At 34.3% G+C, this 8,420-nt stretch overlaps 1 pseudogene; it reads right to left on the bottom strand.

Moving 5' to 3' along the window:
* Positions 1-354: 354 nt before the first annotated feature.
* LOC145010057 (DEAD-box ATP-dependent RNA helicase 20-like) lies at positions 355-3,707 on the bottom strand (annotated as a pseudogene).
* Positions 3,708-8,420: the final 4,713 nt, after the last annotated feature.

The following is an 8,420-nucleotide window of genomic DNA, read 5'->3' as shown; positions in this document are numbered from 1 at the left end:
TTTGAAAATGATAGAGCAAGAACACGAACAAGTTCCATCAAAGTACATATTCGATATACATCCTGTACATAAATATAATTTATATTTATATTTTATAACAATTCAATTACTGAAAAAGGAAGTGTTCCTCACTATGTTGGGGTTCAGCTTTGGCTATCATCAACATTACAAGTTGTCTCAGTATTGTCCACCGCCACATGGAATAAGCTGCAGAAGAAAGTTCAAAGCAAGGAAACAAATTCAAAATTCTTAAAAAGGTTAAAAATCTTTAAAAAAAAGCATCCAAGGACTTTGATACCTGTAAACTTTAGTTCCTTGTCCAACTTATCCTACAATACATCTGTCACACCCTTCTCATCTGTCATGAAAACCCCCATGACCTATATAAATCAAACATCAAAGCTTCAATAACAAAACCAAAGGGAAAATCTGTTATTTTTTTGGAAAAATCAAACCCGGCCAAACGAACCTGAGGGTGGAGGAGGTGCACCTCGCCCTATTGCCGCTAAATTAGGGTTGACTTTCTGACCGGCCTCCTGAAGTATGGCAATAAGTTCCTTAGCAAACCGAGCATTTGTTGCTGTAAAGAAAGTGTATGCTGTCCCTTTAGCCCCGACTATTCCTGTTCTCCCAATCCTATGAACATAATCTTCCAAGGAACCCTGGAAATCATAATTTATCACATATTTCACGTCCTTCACATCTGTAGATGTCATTATTGGACTTTTACTAGCTTTGAATTCGGATAAAACCTAATCTCTTTCTGCTTGCCTTTTATCTCCATGGATTGATAATGCGGGTCACCCGTCCATTCTGAGCTGGCGGGTGATTTGGTCACACCCTTTCTTCGTGTCCATAAAAATTAGAATTCTACTCCCATCCATGATGTCATCCAACAGTTTCACCAATCTGAAAAAAAAAATTATAAAATTTTATTATTTTAAAGCTTCTAAAAAGTTGAAAATAAAAAATCATCTATAAAAACGGCCTGCTTACTTGTTGTACTTTTGATTCTGAGTAACAATATCCACATGTTGCTGAATCGAATGGTTAGCTTTTAGGTCTTGTGAACTAATCACCACCTGTCCAAATTTCAAATGTCCAAAAAAAGGATTAAATATGAAGACATGGTGAAAATAGAAAAAAAGTAGTCACTTTGTATGGGTTGTAAAGAAACTGTCTTGCAAGTTGTTCGACTTCCTTTGGCCATGTAGCACACCAATAAAAGGTTTGACAATCTGGTCGCATCTGTGTATATATAAAATCCCATAAGATAAGAAAAATTGAAAATATATATTTTAGTTTTCTCTTATTATAAAAGGCAGGTTAAAAACTACTAATCACAATTCACAAACCTGTGAAAAAAAAATTCATTTGAGGTTCAAAACCCATGTCAAGCATCCTATATGCCTCATCCAACACAAGGTAATTCACCCTCCTCAGGTTTGTATGATGAGACTCCAACATATCAATCAATCTTCCAGGTGTAGCAATGATAATATGAACACTTGAAATAAAAGATTTAAAAAAAATGATGATGAAACATGTGCTTTACGCACAACAAAGATAGATAGATAGATATAATGCTGGATAATGTTGAATACGCTGAAGAAGCATAAGGATATACCCGATCCATAGTAGTAAATTCATCTTTGATCTTATCACCACCTACCTTTCTGTAAATCACGAACTTGAGGAACCTTTGGAACCCCACCATAAATGCAAGTATTCTTAATCTTTGAAGTTATGCCAAATTTAGTTGCTTCTTGTTCTATTTGAACAGAAAGTTCACAAGTTGGAGCTAAAACTAACACAATCGATCCATCTCCTTTTATTGTGATACCTGTAAACTTGCCGGAAACGGGTTATCCTATTCATGTTCTGATTGTGAATTTGACCTTCACGTCCTTTGTGCTCATTCTATTATCGGTACTTCCCGTACTTATCAACCCTCAATGATTCACCCCAATCAAACTCATGGTCAAGAAATGAATCCATAAAGTGGACAGAATTCTTACCAAGAACAAAATGCCTGCCCTCCTACTAGTGTTCATAACCCTATTACTAATTTCCAATATTCTTTCATGGCTCCTGTTATTGTTGGGGTTCAGCTTCGTGATTGCAGCTCTACATTTCTCTTCATCCTGCAATAAATGCTCTAGTTCTTCTATTTCTTTCTTAAGTTCACTGACTTCCTCATTCATATACATCTCTATCACCTGATCTTGTCCTTCCACTGAATCAAAGCTCCTACAGGATGAATTTTTACGAACATTTATAATTAACTATTTAAACATAGTTTCTGAGATTATTATGTTTAAAATGTGATAGAATATCATCTTAAGACTTAGCTGTTCATCAAGTGTGAAATGTTCTTTGGTCCAATCACAAGAAGCACCAAGTCGCCTTATCTGAAGTCTTCTCTACCTGATTCAACCCTCTTAATTCATTCAGATGCCAACATTCTTTCAACAACCAACTAAAAACAATATCTGTTAGATATATAATATATTAACTAAGTAGACTAATACAATAATCATAAATCCATTTGTGGAAAAACTCAAACCTGAGTTGCAATGCCAGCATGATCAGTTCCAGGGAGCTACAGTGTAGGTCTGCCCTTCATCCTGTTGTATCTGATCATAATATCCTGGAGCACAATTGAAAATATGAATGGTTTGTTTATTTACACATTGAATAAAGAAAAAATGATGAATTTTACAAAGTTTTTATGTGAATCTATGTTGTTAGTAAACATTTACCAAACCTCGAGAGTTACAAACATAGCATGTCTCATGTGCAATGAACCAGTCACGTTTGGAGGTTGCATTGTGACAACAAAAGGTTCATATCCCTTATCAAAGTTTGGCTTGAAATGCCCTTGGGAATCCCACCTAGAAGCAATCAATGATTAATACATAGAAATGATGATATGATAATCATTTTTTTCAGTTAATACAAAACATGGCACATTCGATCAAAAGTAATACCAGTTGCATACACTCTTTCCAGATGAATTGCCTTCAATCTGGTATAATAAAAGTGGATACTACTTAGACATATATATATATATATATATATACATTTAGGCTCATTAAGTGTGGCCATAAAGCTAGAGTTCCATCATACAAAAGAAGAACTTTGAAATTACCTGGTTCGATTCAACACCCCCATCAGAAAGGTTTCCATTATCTTCAGATTCATCTTTTATAGCACCTTTGTGAAAACATGTGAGAACAAATTTAAATTATTGACAACCAAATCAATAAATAAGAAATTTAAACGCCAGATGTTGCAGGGTGTATGATCTTTATGACTAACAGTCAAACATTTTACTTAAATATGTGCGAAATCAAACAAATGTTTTTACCGGATTGTCATAATTATATCGTACATATGTAACTAGCCCTAATTCGTATATCTCCCTTTTTAGCACGATAAGAATCCAAAAATCACAAATGTTAAACTATGTGTCATTGTGATTTCTACCAATTTAGCTTTGAATAAGTCCCCATATTTGACCAATTGCTGCTTAACTATAAAAAAAATCGGATATGAATCACAATTGTAACTAAATGTGATCGACCTCCAAATACAATTATATTGAAGGCTATTTGACCATTTCAAATACGATCACAATTGAAAAAAAAATATGAATCTTAAAACAATTAGGTCAGATCAAGGGATTGCTTACCTGTGGACGACATGAATAACCTCCATCAATGATTGAACTCATTCGATCCATTTAAAAGCCTACCCTTTACCAAATCGATTGAAGACGTCATATTGAAGGGTGTTTGTAACTGAAATCATGAGATTCATGATTTTAGTAAGCTAAGTAAACAGATGATGGAGTGTTGACATGGGGAAATATGTATTCGAGCCCTAGAAGCTGAGAAGTAGACACATCTATGAAGCGCGGTACTTGCAATCAATTTGTTGGATTTGCTGGTCTGATTTTTAAGAAGATTTTGTCTAGTCCGGAGAAAAGTGCTAGTTCTTCCAAAGTTTGGGAGGATGGATCAATGTAACAGGGCTTAGGTCTCCTACAAGGAGAAGCGAGCATGAGATCACTAGACCGGAGGTTGCCGACAAGGTGAGGTTGTTGGCAAGGTGATGTAGCCGACAAGGTGAGGCGAGGTGATCAGGTGAGATTGTCGATCGTTGTAGAGGTAGAGCACTGAGAACGGTCGTCTTTCATCGGAAGTCGACGGAGGTGGAAGACACTAGGAAGGGTCGAATAAGCAGCAGATGGCAGAAGATGAATGGAGGTATGAGAATCGAGAGAGAAGAAAGAAAGAAAGAAAGAAAGGGGGTTTTCAGCGGGGATAAGCTAGGGTTTTCAGCTGGTGGAAACCAAGAGGGATTTTTAATTTTTGGATTTCATTTCCCCCTCGGATGAAATGCGCGTTTCATTAAAATTTATAAAGTGACATGGTGAGACGACGCACATTTTATTTAAGGTGCCCTCCGTGTTTTTTTATTAGACACTAATTTTAGGGCACGCAAAAAATGCGTGTTCTCTATGCTTCATATTTTGGAAAACTTACATCAAATTTTAGGGCACGTACAAATGCGTGTCCTCTATTAGCGCGTGTCATTGATTGCGCATCGTAAAAGGCTATTTTTCTAGTAGTGACAGCGTCGAAAACTATGAGGAGATTGGTTAACTTTAGGGAAAAGTCGTCAAATTGACAAATGTATGACTACGTAAAGTAGGAATTATGATTCAAATAAGAACTAAGACTAAAGTTATTATGACGAACATATGATTTTATTGATAATAAAAAAAATAGTCAAAAAATAAAAGTTAAAAAAAGCCAAAACGACCAAATGGAAAGTTGTAGAGAGTGAAGAGATCTACACGGATATATAAGAGTCGTCGACAATGTAGTTTGTATGCGAGATTGACCAATTTTTGAAGTTTAATTAATACGCCACGAGCACTCGCACACACTCAAGCATGATTTCATTGAGATACTGGATGACATGATATACTGAGGAGATGACATGTGGCATCATCATACGGTTTGTGTGTAATTACACGACACACAATCCTCAACACGCTCCCTAAAACCTGCTATACAAAGCAAGCTTCGGCATATGTTTTTCCTCACCCCTTTCACTCATTCTCTCTCTATATAGATTCTCATGCCACTAACTCGAATGTCTATCGAAATACTAGCTCGTGGATTCCTACCCTACAATAATGTTTTGATAACTCTTACGTGAGTTCATGACCCCATTCTCAACTATTTTCAAGAGGGAATACACGTTTAAAATACAACTTTACGTACGTATCACTAATTATAGTTAGATACTTATGCCCATAGCATTAAGATAATATTATGCCCAATAATTACTCTGCCTAAGCTCTTTAGCTAGTTTTTACGCTTGCTAGTTGCCGAGAAACGTTGAATCTCATTATTATAGTCACATTTGCATAAGCTTACTACTTAGTGCTATTCTGCCCAAATTCTCGGCTATGCTAAACACACACAACATATATATATATATATATATATATATATATATATATATATATATATATATATATATCATCATAAAATATAAATACAATGCGAACGACAACATGAATGACCATGGGAGACCCCCCATGACAGTAGTTAGATAAGACACAATTCATCAACACATTGATAGATTTTCAGCTAACACCCAAACTATAATCGTTAATTCTTAGGTGAATGAGAGAGAGATATTTATAGATATATAAAGGTTTGATACTCCCACCTATAGTTCCTAGCTACAACTTGACGGTAAGTTTAAGCAAGCATAACTTCCTAAACACAGTGGCGTCTGATGAAGCATCACAATATTTTCTTAATCAACAGTCATAGCTCGATTATAGAAACTCATCGTAACTTTGTCAACCTAAAACTAGCTATCGTAGCCTACTAATAAGAATTAATTAAGTATTGATAATACATAAAAACTCGGGGAGTGAGTTTTGGTTCACACAAACTCGAGGAAACAATTTCGAATATGACATCCACTATTCTTGAGGAACTCCTTGGGAAGTAGTGCCTACAACAAAATAAAAAGAAATATTATGATAATATTATCTAACTCTCACCTTGAGATCCAGTAGCAAGTAAAATATACATCTATCTAAATCAAGATTCATATTTAGTCACTAAACTATATAAATCCTACTGCCCAAAACACTGGAAACTACACTCACACACTGACATAGGTTGAGCTTATACCAAGTGCTAACTTCTATACATCAAAAAAGTATTTTTTTTTAACACTTACCAATCTTGAGAACTCACCAAGATTATGTTAAATCTCTTAAAATCACATGTATCCCTAGGTCAATCTATAAAGATAAAAGACTAAGCACATGGTACAGACAAGTGTTAGACTATCAAAGGGAGTGGAAACTCAACACGATGACCTCTTCTAGAAAGCTAATACTTCCAAAATTCATGCCACTCGGTTTTCCCACCACCAGCGCGAGGGTGTGATAGATTGCGATCCAAGGATCATGTTTAACTGGATGTCTATAAAAAATAAATAATTGATGAACTTACATTAATACATCAATTAATGCTTGGTGCTTTTATGAATTGGATGTTGATGAATGACATTCTTCATCATATGCTATTATGGGCAGTGAAATATTGCTAGATGCTCACCTCTGTCTTGTGCAAGTGGGAGATCGAAAGTTCTAGTATGACCAAGATTCATTATAGAATGATATATAGCTATTAACATATGATCCTAAAGAGTCACACTAATAACAAGTTGATCCAAATATATTATTTATAAGAATTTGATTCTTGAAAAGTAAATACAGTTCTTGTAATTGATTGGTAATTATTTATTTTTGAGAAAATAATATTATTTTAATATAAGTATCATAATATATCAAATGGTATGTTCTATTAAGTTATGTACGACTTTTTAGACTATAAACACAATTTTCCTTTTCTTTAAAAAAATGAACTAGTCATGTTGTAACAGGATATGGTATTTTCTATTATAATATTCAAGGGGATATGCTTTAGAAGCATGTTGCGTAAAGTGTTAAGACCCATGGGATAAAAATTTGGGTAAAATCCTTAAGAAAATCATTCTATGTAGCAAAAAACCACAAATTTTTTCACTTTCCCTCTCAATATGCTCTCTAGTTTTTCTTCTCATAAATGGTTAAGTCATAAGAAGATGTTTGATACTTTACAACAACTCTTGTTTAGAACAAAAGCCTTTTTTGTTCTTAAAGGCTTAAGAGTGTTATTATAACAAGAAGAAAACTAGTACCTTATCAAGATGGCTAAATGTTAGCGGATACTTTTGGAGAGCTTCATCCTTGGAGCTAAAAGCCATATTCATCAACTTCCTAATTTGCAAAAGGAACAAAAGTCTTCAAAAGTTGTTTCAGTTTGTTCTTCTTGGTTTTACTTAATCTTTCTAAGTCTTGCAAAATGAACTTTTGGTAGAAATAATACTAGTTTTATTTTGTCCAAATCTTAAGTCTTCCATTGTTTTATATATATATATATATATATATATATATATATATATATATATATGTATATATATATATATATATATATATATATATATATATATATATGTGTGTGTGTGTTTTTGAAACATTTTTGAATAAAAACCCAACACATCAACGGCTACCACCTATACTGCCAACAAACCACAACATTATCTTTTGTCAAAAGCATACCCCTAAGATACCAATATCGACTACCATTAGATCACTCACTACCCATTACCATCTCCAGTGGAAGCTCAAAACTTCCTTCTTTACCGTAAGCATTTCTCATTTCCTTTTCTCTCCTCTTATTTCATCTTTTCCCTATCTCTAACTATCACCACCATTAGAGGACCACATCATGAGACACCGCTTTTTTGTATGTTACCATCTTCCACCCCTACTACAACCACATGACCAACATTGCATACTGTAGGTTCATTCTCTCTCTCTCTCTCTCTCTCTCTCTCTCTCTCTCTCTCTCTTTCTCTCTCTCTTTCTCTCACTCTCTATCTCTCTCTATTTATCTCTGTAAACCACTTTACAACCACCTACCACTTAGCCTTATTTGAAAACCCTAGAAAGTGTTTGAGTTGACAGTAAGAATGCATCATACTTCTTTTGCAACTAATGGTAGAAAATCGGTGGTTGGTCTACACATCTTCGGCAAGATGACCAATTACATATATTTTATTGATATTTTGGTTTGAGTTTCTCTTATGCAGTTATCCTTTTTGATTTTGTAGGTTTCATTATGCATCTAGACTCAATTACAGTTATGAAATCACTCATATTTCCTCATTTTTTTTTTCTCTTGACGTAACTTTAACCCATTTTCAATCTGATTATTATATGTGTATAGTTATTTCATTTTTACAGATGGCGTTCATTATCTATAAAACACAAC

Source organism: Lactuca saligna, chromosome 8, assembly GCF_052625555.1.
Source record: "Lactuca saligna cultivar CGN05327 chromosome 8, ASM5262555v1, whole genome shotgun sequence".
Taxonomy (NCBI): Eukaryota; Viridiplantae; Streptophyta; class Magnoliopsida; order Asterales; family Asteraceae; genus Lactuca; species Lactuca saligna.
Note: the sequence above shows the minus strand (reverse complement) of the source record. Positions and strands in the feature narration are given on the sequence as shown.